The sequence below is a fragment of the Passer domesticus genome, chromosome 2, assembly GCF_036417665.1.
Source record: "Passer domesticus isolate bPasDom1 chromosome 2, bPasDom1.hap1, whole genome shotgun sequence".
Taxonomy (NCBI): Eukaryota; Metazoa; Chordata; class Aves; order Passeriformes; family Passeridae; genus Passer; species Passer domesticus.
The window spans coordinates 28,359,091-28,375,614 of record NC_087475.1 but is presented as its reverse complement, the minus strand read 5'-3'; positions in this window follow the sequence as shown (position 1 = coordinate 28,375,614).

Genomic DNA, 16,524 nt, shown 5'->3' with positions numbered 1-16,524 from the left:
CAAGATTATATTCCTGATGTACATGCGTACTTGGTCTTTGTTTGCTTTTTTTTTTTTTTTTTTTTTTTTTTGCTTTTTTGATTTTGTTACCGGTTGGTTCTTTCATGCTTTCAAGGGCTTTTATTTTCACAAATAGAATCCCTAAAGCGCTGGAGAGTGCTAGTTTGTCACCTGTAGGTGTGCAGGGAAATGAATGCATGTTAGACTTGTGGAGAGACTGATGGTCTCTCACCAGCTCACGCATGCACCAGGTCTCATGTGGGTGGGTGCCTCCTGTCTGGTGGATACTTTGGCCTAACTGCCATTAGCTTTTGAGAATTTGAATAAAAACATCCTTGACAAAGAGAAGGGCACATCCAGGACCTGGAGCAAATGTGCCTGGGATCAGCAGTCCTTGTGCTGTGCAGCTAAAGAGTAGAGTGTGTAGCCTCAAGGGAGATGGGGGCAGGGTAGTCTCCTCTCCAGTGGATGCGGATGAAGTTTCAGGCTGCCCTGTCACATCCTACATGTGTTGGATATAATAAGGGGATTTTTATTTGATACATGGACAATATTGTTGATTATCATTGGCTTTCCAGATTTAATTCCATGTCCCATTCCATTCTTCACCTTCAATAATGTTTTCTTTGTTTCATAGATGTGGTGCTGTTACAGACTAAACTTGGTGTATACTAGGAGGAAGTATTACATGACAAAAGTATTTAATTTCCCAGGCACCTGGTTGAAAAATCAATCCAATACTCTTTGTTACTTATACAAGAAATAATCCCTAGAAAATTAAATAGGCTTTTTTTTTCTTGCCAGAAGTACCTGAAAAAAAGTTACAAAAGGGTTCTTCTTCTCATGCATTTCTCAATTGAAAGATACTTCATTACTGCTTTTGTTAGCATCATCATCATAATGAAATCTGAATAATTATAATATACTTCAGCAAACTGAAAATGAGGAAAGGAATGAAATGTAAAAAAACCTAGAGTGTTTTTTTCTTTGCATAATGTGAAAGTAATATGAACCACTTCTATTTACTTTTCCAAACCAGCTTCTATTAGTATACTAAAAACACTGGATAAGTTGCTTCCCAAACAACCTTCTCAGCCAATATCTAATGGGAAAATAAGCCCTCATTCACCCTAGTGTCATAAAATGAGCCAATCATAAAATGACAAGTCTCATCAAGTTTGTTATCTGATCCACAGACTTTTTAACAACAATCAGCTTATTTATAATCTGGTGATGCATATCAGCTGCCAAGAGTAGAATACAGTAGTATTAAACTACTTTTATAGAAAAAAAACCCCACCATTTGTATAACATTAGTGAGATTCCATTTGTGTGCTCCTGACAAATGGCTCCCCTGCAGTTGTCTAAGCATTAAGTTTCCAGAAAAGACCCATTTATTGCTTCATTTATTGATATGCAATTCAAGTTATAGAATAAGTATCATATCAGTGAATCTAAAACAGTAATTTGCACTGTTCTTAGAGACATAATGTCTGGAGAGTCTGAAACCAAACTAACTCCAGGAGATGTTTATGAGTATTGTGAATGAGGGATAAAAAACCCACCCAAGAGCGATAACTTGATGATGGGATTTTAATTTAATTTGAAGTAATGCAACCAAACTGCATGAGAGGAAGGAATGGAGGGAACAATCAAGTCTCTTAACCAACACTATTTTATCCTGCCATTAAATTGTTATAATTACCTAGTATTTGACCAGATGGCAAGTCATTTCTAAAGTCAGACCAGGTGTTCAAGATGCAGAGATAATCACAAAGCTGATGACTGTGGTGAAACTAATTAAAAAGTGTGTTGCAGTGGTGCAGTGGTGCTGTGGAGCAAGAGAATGACCAAAAATAACAGGATAGAAAAATTCTGAAGTACTACTACAAAAATGATTTGGAAAACAGTAAGCAAAACCAAACAGAATTTAATTAATCTGAATAATCAAGTTCAGAGAAACACTCTAATAAACTATTAGATAATATAATCTTTTAGGGGGTTCCTGGGATTTTGTTTCTGCTTTCTAACACAAATAGGAGGACAGAAGTGAAAGGCAGAACTAATAAAGATGAAAACTGTCAACCCAATCAGAAGGGCAAAACACAGGCACAGATGCACATCAAAATGAAATATGGGCACAGAAAGTCCTTTTCATGCAGATGAGCGCTGATTACATGGCCACAGCTGGAAATTACAGAGAGCTTTATTCATTAAAGACTGACTATCTTCAATTAGGCTTTCCTTTCATGGCAAAACAACAGAGTAGCAAAGAAATGAATTGCCATGCTGTGCCTGCAGTTCCCCAGAACACACTGCCCTGCAGCCAGCACACTGATGCTTAATAGACCCCTTCACCTTTCTGGGACCAAAAATCAATTCAGACGTGAAGGAAAATGCATTTAACTGGTGGGTAGGGGTGAAAGCAAACTTTCAACACACGTAAACACCCCACAACACAAAGAAGGAAATCAAGTTTTCTTACTGCCAGCTGTGTGCACACAGGTCTATCCTGCCAGCTCTGTACTTTGTGATCTTCTCTGGATGTCTGCTCTAAAATGTAGGTGTGAACGCTCATGCTGTGCCCATGGCCCCGAGGAGATCACTAATAGGCCCCATGCTATGTCCATACATCAAGCCTGATGCTAAGGGGACCTGGGCACAAGTAAAAGCTGAGCTCTATTAAAGACAGCTCTTCATGAGGTTTTCCACTCGAGAAAGGGGGGCGTTCACTGCTGCCCAGCTGGTCAGCCTTGGCAGAAGAGTTGCTCCTCTCTGTGTTCTTCCAACCTGCTCCGAGGTTTGTGGATGCCCACGGGGGAGGAGGGTTCAGCATCAGCAGGCTGATGTTTGGCAGGACTTAAAGTCCTTGTCTTCAGTAAGCATTTTTGCCATTTGCCAAAAATGACGAAAATTATATGCACCCCTTCACAGTGCGGCTGCCACTTTGTGCTGATGATGTATTTTGGCACAGCTGCATGAGGAGCCTTTGCTAGCAATAGCAATTAGATTTCAGAGTCACTCTGCTGCTTGGCTTTTATCTCTGGGAGAACTTTCAGATGTGTGAGCTGACCTTTGGCAAGGATGCTCAGAGCATTTTCACTCTCATCAAGCCCTCCATCATTACAGAGAGTTTCTTCTTGTTGCATTTGTCTGTGCCCGCAGAAAGGTAGAAATGTCTTGGTGCAAAGGTGCTATGATTTGAAATAGGAATAGGTAACAGATGGAGTTGATAAATCTATTGGTAGTCTTGATTAATTCTGCCACTAAGAATTTTGCACTCACATTACTTCTAGCAATAACATATTGCTGGCCTCTCTCTTGATTAAGGCTACAGACTGCAGGAGCCCTGCTGCTGCAATCAAATGTTTCTCCATACCTTCTCCAGAAACCAAAAAGGATCAGTAAGTCTGTTAATGGCTGTGAAAAATTTATATCTGTTGTATCTTGCCTAGTCATGGATATTCAGATTGCTAAAGCATTATCTCACTATTGTTTTCATCAGTTCTCCAGCTGACTCAAAAACAGAAGATTCATTTTTAATCTATTCCTTTTTTTTTCCCCTTTTTTTATTTTCTTTTTTTAAAATCACATATTTTGGAACTTTTCAGTCAACTCTTGTTGTGACATTGACGTTGGGAAGACATTTCCCTCACCACTGGAATGAGAAAAATAAAAGCCTATAATTGGAAACAGGAGCGCAGACCCCAGATAACAGTGCAAGTCTATGGAACACTGTTTACCCAATTGAAAATACAGCTGCATTCATTCCAGCAGTGGTTCCTTAATACAGAACATACACTGCAGGGCATGAGGCTTTCCAAATATTTTTAACCTCTCAGAAAACTGGTATTCTAGCACAAATGTCTCAAAGCATTTCATATTCAGTGCTTTGCAGTTTCCAGAGTATATTTTTCTAGGGACAATCGTGAATAAGTAGATCAAGGACTGCAGCTTCTGTGAAAGCTGGTGCAGGCACAGTGTCTTTTACTATTATGGTTATTATCAACAAGTGCATAATTTCCTGCACCAGCTGTTGTTTCTATGCTGTCTTCTTACTGCCATACTTGCCCTGTGTTTAAACTAGCAGGGGGATTGCTATTTTTCAGAATAAGGCAAATAAAGATAGGTTAAAGGAACTTGGAAATAAAAGCTCATATACAAATTCAATAAGAACACCACAGGATTGAGGTAAGCACACTGCTAGGGAAGAAGAAACTTTACTGTTAATCTGCAGATTTTTAATTACAAATTAGAGCACACATATTTGGCCCTTTGACCTAAGGTTCAAGTTTATACTGAACTACATGCAGAGGTCTTTAAGAACCATGCAATCAATTTTAAGTGTTCAATATGCCTTTCCACCTGCTCACATTTGCATACAGAATTGATGGAAAGGCCCTTTTTCCTCTGGCTCTGCCATACAATGTTGTCTGCAAGCAGGTGACACTGCAGAATGGACAAAGACTGGGTTAAAATCTGCTGCCTTCCTTGCCCAGGAGAAAGCTGGTATAAATCTATGTTCCCCCAAATCAGGCATGTGCCTTGGCTGCTAAGCATTAAAAAAGAAAGAAGCTAAACAGAAGAAATAAAGGGAGAGAAAAAGAAGATCAAGTAAGTGTTTCTTCTTTCATTAATGATAACTGACCATTTCCTTGTATTAGCAATATGCAAAAATAAAAATCCCTGACTGTAACCTGATACATGATATGCTTGTAGAAGCCCTTTCTGTTGCCTTTCATAGCCATCTTCAGCCTCAGAGGGGCTTTGGCTTTCCAAACCTCAACCCAAGGACACTTGGAACATTCCACCTCCTCAGCATTTGGGCTCCTAGCCAGCTCAGAGCTGATATAACCAGGGAAAGCCCCCATCCCATTCAGACAGTGGCTTTACATCTCTCCTGTTTTTTTTCATCCCTCCTTCTCTGTACATTTTGGGTTTATGTCCAAGTTCCATCAGGATCTCCTTGTTCATCTAGCAGACCTCTTACCACTAATACTTGTCTTCTTTTGTGTCAGGATGGAAAATGCTTGGAAATTGAGGAAGTGATTCTTGGAAAGCAATCAGCTCTCCTGGATCTCTCTTCTCTCCAGGGCTAAATCCCATGGTACTTTTCCAAACAAATTTTTGACATAACATTTTTGTTAGGATAACACTTCAGTGATGACTTTGCATCATTTGCCTCACTATTTGCTTTGGATTGCCTCATGCAAAACAACCAATTAAACAAAATTCATATTTTGAACAATACAATAAGATTTTTTTTCCCATCAGGAAACCTAGAGGCTTTGTGCTGATCCCATGTAGCTTTTGCAAAAATTCAGGACCGCTAGCCTTGTGAATGGCTTCAGTCCTGCAAACCTGTTTATCTGTGACAATCCTGGGCAAATTAAAATTTAATGCGTGCTCAAGAACCTCAAAGATCAGTCTCCACAAGAGTAAGATCAGTTCAAGTAGATGTCATCTACAGTAATATGTTAATTCTGTCACAGAATGCAGGTGAGCATTTCACTAACAACCACACTAAAGCTAATAAAACCAAGATGTCTAGAGAGGACATAATTGCTCTTTGACCTTGCTGCTTTCCAGTGAATGACTTTGTAAGATTGGAGAGTGAAGGTGGCTGAAAATGTTCTGATACAATGTTTTTCTATTGGAGAATGATCCGAAAACTGGGACATTGCAGAAGGACATACTTATTGTCCTGAAGAATTTGACACAAAATTATTTACCTTGTTTGTTTGAATAATTTACAACTTAATGTGATCTCAAATCACTGTTTGAACTACTGCATCAGTATTTGAAATGTATAAGGTACAATATAAAGTTCACATCAATAAACTAAGTATGAAGACTTTCAATAAACTCATGTCAATGTTTCTCACCCTTTTTAATTTGCTCTTTGAAAATCTTTACTTCTCATTCTCAACATGAAGAAGGAATGAAAGGATACAGTGCGTTTTATTTTTTAACTACCAGTGCTTAAAGGAGTGTATTAAGGCAAAATGCAGTCCAGCATCTCTTAGATAGAAAAAAATGGTGTCAGGTTTATTGTTTGGGACTTCTTTTTAATTTATATAATTAAGACATTGAGATAATAGCAGTGTTCTCATCGTTTGGGAAGAAATACCTGCACTCTACAGAGAAAACAGATGTTTTATCAAACTCTGAAGATAATCAGCATATTTACATACACACTTTTATGTTTAACTGCCAATTTCTGTTTCCCAATTAAAGTGGTTTATTTGGCTGTTATCTTTAGCTAATTAGTACTTATTTTAGGGAGTGAATACAGAGTAGGTTTCATGGGAAAGTAAACTCATTGGCTTCAAGTAGGGAGAATAGCTTGATGGCTGAAAGAGAATTGCCCCAGATAATGAATTCCTGCGTGTTTTGTAATGTAACCTAATGCCTCATGCAGCTACTAAACTCCCAGATGGCCCAGCAGAGGCGCATACTCATCAGGTGACATATTAGCCAATTTAAAAGATAATTAGTAAGCACCCTTCTTTCTGTATTCTTTAAGCATTAGGAAGATTCACATTCCACTCTTTTATGTACTGGCCTCCAATTCAAAACATATGGAAAATTCTTTTTTTTTTTTTTTTCCTAGAGGTGCTACTCTCCTGCTGCTCCCATTTACTTCAGAACACATTTATTTCCTAAAGATGCTGCTGTGCATCTTGGCTTGTGCACCTTTGATTTTCTAAACATCTTCACTGTCAGGATATCTGCTATTGCAGATGCTTCTTCCAGGTTTCACAGCAGGAGCACTTCATTTTTATCTTTCCTATCCCAACAGACCTGATGCTTAACTTCACCAAGAGAAGCATGGTTCAGTTACTGGAGGATGTCAGTGCTGTGTAAGTGCTGGCATTGCAACAGGCCAAAAGTTTGGTAAAATTACTCAAAAAAACCAGGAGACAGATAAAGGATGTGCAGAAGATGAGGGTAGAGCGTGGCTTAATTCTGAACCATCATATGGACCTGGCTCCATCTCTTCAGACAAGCATCTTAAAACTGAACCCCAGTAAACTGAGGGTATAAATGTATAAATACAGCTGAGTATAGCTCTCCCAAGGATTTAGGCTGAGCAGACTCTGAACCAAAGGGTACAGCTATTCTGTTATTAAGTAGATCACTAGATTCCTCTCCCTGTAACATTCCAGCTTGATTTCCTTCCCAAGAAGAAAACAATGAAAGGTGTGAAGTCGTGAGCCAACACTATGGGAGGCATGAGCTGGGACCTGACCCTTCAACATCTGGATTTCAGATTATTTAGCTGGATCTTTTTTGTATACCCCAGACTCCCAACCTACATTTAATTTTTCTACAGAATACTCATATTCATTCCAGCAAGTGTTAATAACATGAAGACATTTCAAGCATACATACATATACTTAAGCACACAAGTTAACATACAAGGAATAGTTACATATACTGGGCCCAGCCTTCTGTCTAGAAGTCTGTTTAAATCTTTTGATCGCAGCTGTTCTTCAATTTTTCTTTGCCCAATTGCTTTTCAGTCATTAATTTAACTTTTTTGAAATTTGCTCATATCTGAAGTCTCAATTTTCTACCACTAAAATCCTGACAGGACAATTTGTATAGGTATTATAAATAGGGAATTTTCTTTTGATAGATTGTTATGCACCTACCACTTGGTCTCATATAAGTGCTTAAGCAAGTAACAAAGTCCTGAAACTACCTCTAGATGTGTAATTATTTTATGTTAATTCTTTATATATATACATATATATATATATCTAATTTGGGCAGATCCTCAAACCTCCCCACCCACTTGCCTGTAGCATGTGGTTTCCTGCCAAGTTCAGCAATGTACAGGAAGAGCAGATGGTGATCCCACTCTTCTCCCCAAATTCAGGATCTGGGGCTCTTGCAAGACATTTCTATTTATGAATGGTTAGGCCTCCACTCCAGGCAAAACACAGGGTGATTCCACAGGGTGTTATTTTTCCAGGGTGTGGCAGAGATAACACCTGGATGATCAGCCTGGGTGTTTTGCCACTGCTTCTCTTCTTTGTTATATTTACGTATTTTGATATACAGCAATTCTTCTCATCCCTAAAGGCTGCTCCTCTCCAACAGCCACCAACTGTCATGGAGTTGTCCATAGCCATGCATCCTCCACACACAACCTGCGCCCTGACTTTTTAGTCTTTAGCTGTTATTCCACACTTAAACCCCACATCAAACACAAGGACTCCCGGTGGCAGGCTCTGTTTCACACAGCAGACTCTCTCAGCCAGATGGTGACAAGCCTGGCAGGACAGGGCAACGGCCTGGCAGAGTAAGGCAGAGTTGGCAAAAGGCTTGTGGCTGCTCTTACTGGGCTTGCTACCACTTTTACATGCTTAAGGATAATTATCTGTAAGAAATATGTGTCACAGTGATGTACCAATTACATATCTTCCCAGCCATCACAGGAAGAGAATTCATAGACTGCCCCTTGCAAACTCTTTGTTTCATACTGTGCATGCTGCTGATGTGCAGCAGCTCTTTTTTTCACAGTTGGGAAGGTAGGAAAAATTGTAAAAGTTTCCCTTCCCCATCTTCAGAAGTACCAAACCTGTTCTGTCCTAGCAAATTTTAACATGCTGGCAGGAAGCAACCACTTGGAATTTCTGTCTCTGTGACTTCTCCTGGAATACCTCCCAACTGAAATCACCAAGGTGCCTACTGTGGACTTCAGGAATACAGGTAAATATCTGGATTCCAAAAGTTCCTTCTTCTACACTCCTTCAAATTAAGGATAACCATACAGACTTCTGTGAAACATTGATGAGAAAAAAGGACCTGAGACTTAGAAATGAAATTTTTCAAGGCTGTGAATGTACACACAACCAAGTGTTAAACCTTGGAAAAGAGATTAAGTGTATAAATGAGAGTAATTTCAAAGAGAGAGCAACAGAAGTCTGCACAGCAACAATTATGAATACTATATAAAAGGTGCTATACTGAAAGAGGGAATTTATATGTCTCTGTGAATAGAACAAAATTTAAACCATAATTCGTCTTGTTGGCAGACTAACAATTTTGCCTATTGAAAGTTTATTGGTGTAATGTAACTCTAATGATCACAGAGTCAATGGATCAAATTTTGGAAAAAAGTGTTTGTGTTAGAGGCCATATAATAATTATTTGACAGTTACAACTGTCAAATTTGATTTATAACAAAATTATTAAACAGGTTTGTTTTTAGGTACCTGTGACATTCAGTGTGAAGAGCCTCAAAGAAGTTTTGCTGCCCTTAATATTTTCAGGGATCTGTCAGCAAAATTTACTTTGAAGAGCAAAACTGTCTCTCCCTGAAATCAACAGTCACCCACACTGACTTCAGAGGGAGCTGCATCAGGAACTGGTGACCAGCGCTAAAATTCAAAGTCATTTCAACACGTTTCAGTGAAAGGATGAGTGTTCAGCAGGACACAGCTCAGGCCTTCAGAGTAAATGCATTTACATCTGAATAATTCTATATTATATATATATATATGCACTACAATATTTATGAATATGTGTGGAAAGAACCTATAGAGCATGTAGCAATGCAGTACCCAGAAGAATGAGGTAGCTTTCAAGACATCTCAAATAAAATAAGTTGATAGACGTTCAGGGAGGTTTTGGGGCAATACTCTGAACAATCTATACAAATTACTCTTTCAATATTGCAAGTATGATGCATAACTTCTAAGAAGTCACAGAATCATAGAATGGTTTGGGTTGGAAAGGACCTTGAAGGTCATTTAGCTCAAACTCCCCTGCCGTGGGCAGGGACAGCTTTTACTACACCGCATTGCTCAGAGCTCCATCCTACCTGGCCTTGAGCACTTCCAGGGATGGAGCATCCATAGCTTCTCTGGGCAACCTCTTCCAGTGTTGCACCACCCTTACAGTTAAGAATTTCTTCTTAATATCTAATTTAAACCTACCCTCTTTCAGTTTATAACCACTCCCCTTTATCTTATCATTACACACCCTTGTAAAAAGTCCCTCACAAACTTTCTTTTTTCAACTCAGGACAGCCCAACAACTTCATTAGTTTTGATTTTGAGCAAATATATGGAAAAGTGTTTTAATTTCAAAGCTGAAATGAAGCCAAGGTTGGGCTTGATTCTGTTGTTTAGTGATAAAACATACATTTCTTCATGTTCTTCTGATGTTCCTTCATAGCTGCAGCTAATGACAGATGTCACATATGATAAGTTGAGTTTCAACACAAGACGGTGTCGAACTGAAACTGGGTTTGAGAAGACAACCCTTAGGCAAAATTTTCTGTGTTTTGCAAGAGCAAGGCCCTTCATGTTCTAGAGCTGACTTTTAATTATAACTGTAAGTTCAGATTCAAACCAAATGATTCAATATGAAGTACTTAAATTTTGAAGAGATTATATGCTGGGGTTCCATTACCCAGTCCTGCTTCCCTTTCCACATTCCCCTACACAGGAGTGCTTTGCAACTTTTTATTATTATTTTCCATTGTAAGTAGTGCTCTTCTGGTTTCCTTTCCCTTTTTCCTCTCATAATTCCTGAATGTATTGCTTTGTTCAGACATTAAAAAGCTGCAAATATTATAAAAAATTGCTTAAAGTCATTGGAAAGAAGCACTGGAGCATAGGACTTTGCATTTCAGATCGTAAAACCAACACAAATAATTTAGTTCAGATTGGGAGGACTGTAACTCACTGTTCACCAGAGGGGCCTGCTGCTGATCCATATTTTATGGAACGTACATTTTTAATGAAAAAGGAACAGTTTTCCATTTTGAAATGAAATGAAGTACTGATTGTTCCGTAATTTAAAAAGAATTAAAAAAAATAATAAAAAAGAAATTTCTTGCTGCTCCTGGTAGCAGTAGCCCACCTGATTGCTTATTTTCCTTGTAAGTCTGTTCTAACACCTCATTTCCCTCCTCCCTCAAAGAGAACTCTTCACCCTCTCATTTTACCCCTCTCCTCCCTTATTTCCCCCTCTCCTGACCCCTAGGACTATTGCTCCTTCCCTTGAAATGCCCAGACTTGCTCACAGTACTCTCCAGAGGGATGTTGCCTCCATGTCCATGCACAGAGGAATAGATTTTCCATCTCAACACCCAAAGGTTGAGTTGGGTTGAGTCTGTGTCCTCAGGTGCATCAGGCACTGCTTCACCAGCAGGTTGAGGGAAGTGACTGTCCCTCTCTGCCCTACACTGGGGCAGCCTCACCTCGAGTCCTCTGTGCAGTTTTGGGTGCCACAATTCAGGAAAGATATAAAGCCATTGGAGAGCACCCAAAGGAAGCATGCAAAGACAATGAAGGCCCTTGAGGGGAAGCAGCCCCTGAGGTCACTTGGCTTGTTCAGCCTGGAGATGAGGAGACTGAGGAGAGACCTCATTGCAGTTACACCTTCCTCACAAGGGAAAGAGAGGGGGAGGCACCACTCTGTGGTGACCAATGACAAGACCCAAGGGAATGACAGGAAGTTGTGTCAGGAAAGGTTGGATATTAGGAAAAGATTCTTCATGCAGAGCATGGTTGGGCACTGGAACAGCCTTCCTAAGGAAGTGGTCACAGCAGCAAGCCTGACAGAGTTCAAGATTTGGACAATGCTCTCCGGCAGATGGTGGGACTCTTGGAGTGTCCAACACAGGGCTAGGAGCTGGATTCAATGATCCTTGTGGGTTTCTTCCTATTCAGCATATTTTTTGCTCAACATATTCTATGCCTTGTCTTGGCCATCTGTGCTGGACACCTCCATGAGTTCATCCCTGAACAGGAGTTTTATTCAGAAACCAGGACCTCCTCCACAAATCCATTTGCCCTTCTTTGCCCAGGCCACCTTGGACAGGGCAGTCTAAAGAGGTTATTGCCACCCTGGAGCTGGAACAAGTGGGGTCTGTGCTGCAAGCTTGATCTGTCATTGTGGGTTTATTTTGATTTAAGGTAGCCACTCCACTATTCTCAGATTGCCTTTCACTCTTTTCAAGGGGGGTGTAGATTGATGGCATTGGCAAAACAACACAAAGAAAGGCAAACTGCAGATGCCAGCTCCCTGCCTGGCCTGAAGAGAAACTTTCTCCTTTCACGAGCACAGTACAAATGCCCAGTCATCCATTCCCTAGCAGGAATAAGGGAGAAATTATCCTAGAATATGGCCCAATGCCAGCATATTACAAAGATGCACATACTATATGTAGTGGCACTGCACTTTGTATATTTTGAATCTCAAACATTTCTGTGAGAGACTCTGCTGGGTCTCTTTTATCAGCCATGGGCGCTCGGGAAAGAGAAGGGAAGAATTTAGAAGGCAAATTAACAAGAAGCCTTCTCACAGAAAAAAACTTTTCAGGGGCTAAAAACAAATGAAACAAAACTCTAAGCTGCTGCTCTATCTCCCTCTAGCGAAGCAGCAGCGCCTGGGAGGGGCAGCTGCTGCTGCCTCATGTTTCATTTTGCTGCATCTTCAGGCATTCATCCACCAAACACAGCTGGTTTTCTTTTCTTATTTAGCCTTATTGCACATACTGCCATACTCTTCCTCCAAAAACAAAATAAATTTAAAAAAAAAAAATCCAAACTAAAACCAAGCACAAGATCTGCACAGCACATGAAATTTTTCTTTCAGCTCACAGGAGTGGTGACTAAGCCTTTCCTGATGATTGCAAAACTCCACGTGTTTGAAAAAGAAAAATCACTCCATGTTTACTTCTACTAACAAAATGTAAGTAAGATGAATGGCTGCATCTAGGCAGCCATTGTTATTTCTATGTATCTGACTAGTAAATGGGATATGATTATTCCACTTTAAATAGCATGTTGGAGGATGTTTGTATCTGGTCTATCACCTGCACCACAATTAATTTTGTGTTATAGAAAGTAGCAGTATGGAGACCAGCAGCCAATATAGTTACATCCTCCTGACACATTCTTATAGTGCAATTGCATGTCAAAAATAGTGATTCATGTTATATGTCATATGCCTTCTCTTTGGAACACAGACAGTATATGTACATGGCCATGCAGCATCCTAAAACAGATTTGTGTTGTCCTACTGGTTTAAAGCCAAGATTATCTTAAAATTAATTTAAAGCTTCATATCTGACCAGTAAGTACAGCACATGAGAAGTTTTCATTCTGCACTCATTTTAATCTTGAGGTTCATATTTTTTTGTGACTGCAAAGACAAAAGCAGAAGCTGACTTCTCGCATTTGGTGAATTGTTCCTGCAGAAGCAGGAAAGTAAGAAGCCAACTTGCAAACTCCCACCTGTTAAAAGGTGCAGATCTCCATTTAGGACTGGTCTTTCCTTCATACACTGAGTTTCCATTTGGTCACTCTAAGGAGCATGCTCGTCAGTCACATTTCAACAGGCCTACACTGAGGAAATCTGTCCCGATCTTTACATTCTTCAGAAGGGCAGTATTTTCCTAAGACAATAATTTGAAATCAACAGGGAATGCATAACCAGTTCCACAAGGTGGTATCTCTCTCTTCCATCAAATATGTGATTAACATATAGCAAGAGAGAAAGTGAGTCCCAGGAGGGTAATGAAAGAAGACCAATGCTACCTTTACACCATGGTTAACCTGCAACAAGAATCTATTTAATCCTGAGGATTTGTTGAACCTTTTCAGTTGTACATTTATTCAGTTACAGATTGATTTTTAAATGTGTTATCTGACTCTTTCAAGGACGAGTGGTGCTTCTAATCAGTTCCCCCACAAAATTAGATACTGTTTACACACTCTAATTGCAAACATCCTTGACTTCAGGAGATTTGCATTTCGCACATCTCTGTTGTTTTTTTCTTCTGGCACTGTTGTGGAATTATGGAAGCAGAAGACTCAACTGTCTACATTAGTGAAGGTTTTCCTTTTTCTTTTACTGTCTGTCTCTGCTTTATATATTCCTAACATGCACTAGATTTTTTTTCAAAACGAGCTCAGTAATTGGTGTCACTGGTTTTCTCTGCTGCAGGATGTACTGTAAGAATGTACATTTTAGAGAGAAAAAGGAAATCAATTGCTTTCTAGCAGGCTGTACAGAGTTTTCAGATGTATTCTACCTTACATCCTATTCAATATCCCACAGGAGACAAAAAAATGGGTGCAAAATCAGTGGAAATAATGTTACTAACTTCAATATGGCATATTACATATATTATGTTCATATAACATGTATATTGAGATTTTGATAGGTAAGTCCTCAGCTCCTCTTTCTTCTAGAAGCCCAGCATGGTGGCAAATTCCTGCAGGTGGTTTTGCCACTGTTGCAGTAGGGCTCGAAGGAACTCAAAACAGCCCATGCCCCAAGCAGTGTAAAGAAAACTTGAAATAAAAAACACAAAGATGCAAAATGTTCGTCTTTGAATTTCCAAAATGTGTCAATTGACAAGGTCATGAATCAAGTCAGGTGGAGCAGCAGAAAATTCAACCTGCTGTATTGGTACTTTGGATAGTGCTTGAAAAGTGACAGAAAATCAGTAATTTATTACCTGTGTTTGAAATTTCAGCTTCTAAAAGTGACAAGTTTCCAGGGTTTGTGACACTTGACTAATAAACACTGTCTCATTTCTCCATTCTAGGGCATCAGGTTAGCTCTGACTCACAAGAAAAAATCCTCCTATTAAGTAATGAACATCACGACCTGCAACTCTCAGCCCCTATTAGTCACAAGGAAGATGACTTCTTAAGAGCTATATTATTTATTTCAGCAACCCCCAGTAGAATAGACAGGACAGTGGGGTCTGCATGTAAATAGACCTGAGCTGATTGCTTTTAGGTTTGTAGCTAATTAGGAAAATTGGGAACCTATGATACTAATCTATTTAACCTCAAGAGGAAATCACTGCAAGAGAAAACATTACAGTCGTGAAATCCCCATTGCATGCAGCTCTGCTTGCTGATGGGTACGGGCAGCAAAACAGCCAGAGCTGTGCTGCTGCTCTCCCTCTGCCTCGCACAGACAAACAAACACACAGAGCCGCAGATGGAAACTTCCCTTTTCAGAAGCAAGTGCCTTTATCGTCTGGCCGGCAGGTGGAACCCTCCTACTTCTTTTCCTCTTCGAGCGTCCCTCGAAATGGAGATAAAAGCCGCCCCTGTCCCTTTGCCGGTGGGGCAGCCCTGCTCTCTCCCCTCATCTCTGATGCCGCTGCCACTGTCCCCAGGAGGTGCACAGGACTTTTCCAAAATAGGGGAGATAAAGCCCTTCCCTGGGGGCTGTATTTCATTGTCTGCCCACAAATGCAACTCTGAAATAGTATGAAAATAGAACATGCCATTATAGCTTTTCTGACAAATGTGTGTTATCTTTCCCCCCTAAAGAGGTTTACAAGAAATCGGGAGAGGTACTTTTTACAGGGAAAGGGGTATTGGCTTTAAACTTAAAGTGGGTAGGTTTAAATTAGCTATAAGGAAGAGATTCAAAGCAGTATCTGACAAAGAGTTCAAGGACAATGTCCTGGGGTGGCTTTATGATGCTTGTATGCCCTTCCGTCAGTTTAGCCCAAAAATAAGTTTTGCACCTTAAAGACTTTAGCTTTTAAAGCCCAAGCAATCAATGCCTTTCACACAGAGATTCTTATTTAAGCAGGGCTTTAAACAACTGCTTTAGCAATACAGTTTCTTTTTTATTGGTTTGTTTTCTCTTTTACACAGGGATTTACTTACTTTTCTCAGAATATTTATTCTGCTCATCACTAGAAAAATACTTGATTGGTTAATACAAAATAATAATCAGCTCTTTGCTGATTTCACCTGTCAATTAATTGCTAGTTGACACTTCTGTTGAGTTCTGTCTTTAGTAAAAGTGAATTATTTTTCATATTTTAAAACATTTACAACAAATCAGTCCCAATTACCTATGGAGTCATTCTAACCATGTGCAACCAGCAAGGCCTGGAGCAGCAGGCATGTGCAAAGAATGCTGCTGCTTCTTAGCAGCTGATCTGTGTCCTCACATCCCCCCTCTCCCCTCCTCCAAGCCTTTTCTTTCTAAGTGATATTGCATTGCAAATGCATCCACATCCTCTTTGCTTTTAGCACTACTGGCCCAGAGATTTTTCCTTCCCATTTCATAGATGTGTATTATTTTATCTCCAGATGGATTAGCTTCATTTTTCCAAGTTCAGCATCACTTACTCCTCCAAAATACTTGCAATGACTCCCCAGTCTCCTTTGTGTGAAGCTCTATGTCTCCTAAGGGTTTTACTGTTTAACGCTCTTACTCCTCTTTTTATGTTTAAATTTTTTCTCTGAGATAGATCTCTTATTTCCTAGCCTGCCTCAAAAGAATATATAATGCAAAGAATGAGAGACATAGGTTTTAAATTCTTTTGGATTTTTTTGCTTCATTATTCACTGTTCTTCATGAACTAACAGTTTATTCTCAGATTTTAAAAGAGATAATGTCTCCACAACTACATTAAACATACATCACATGCTTTACATAGTCTTATATTAAAATTCTCATTTTCTCCTTAAATTATTAGTTTACTATATTTTTCTTCTACTTTGTTGCTGCAA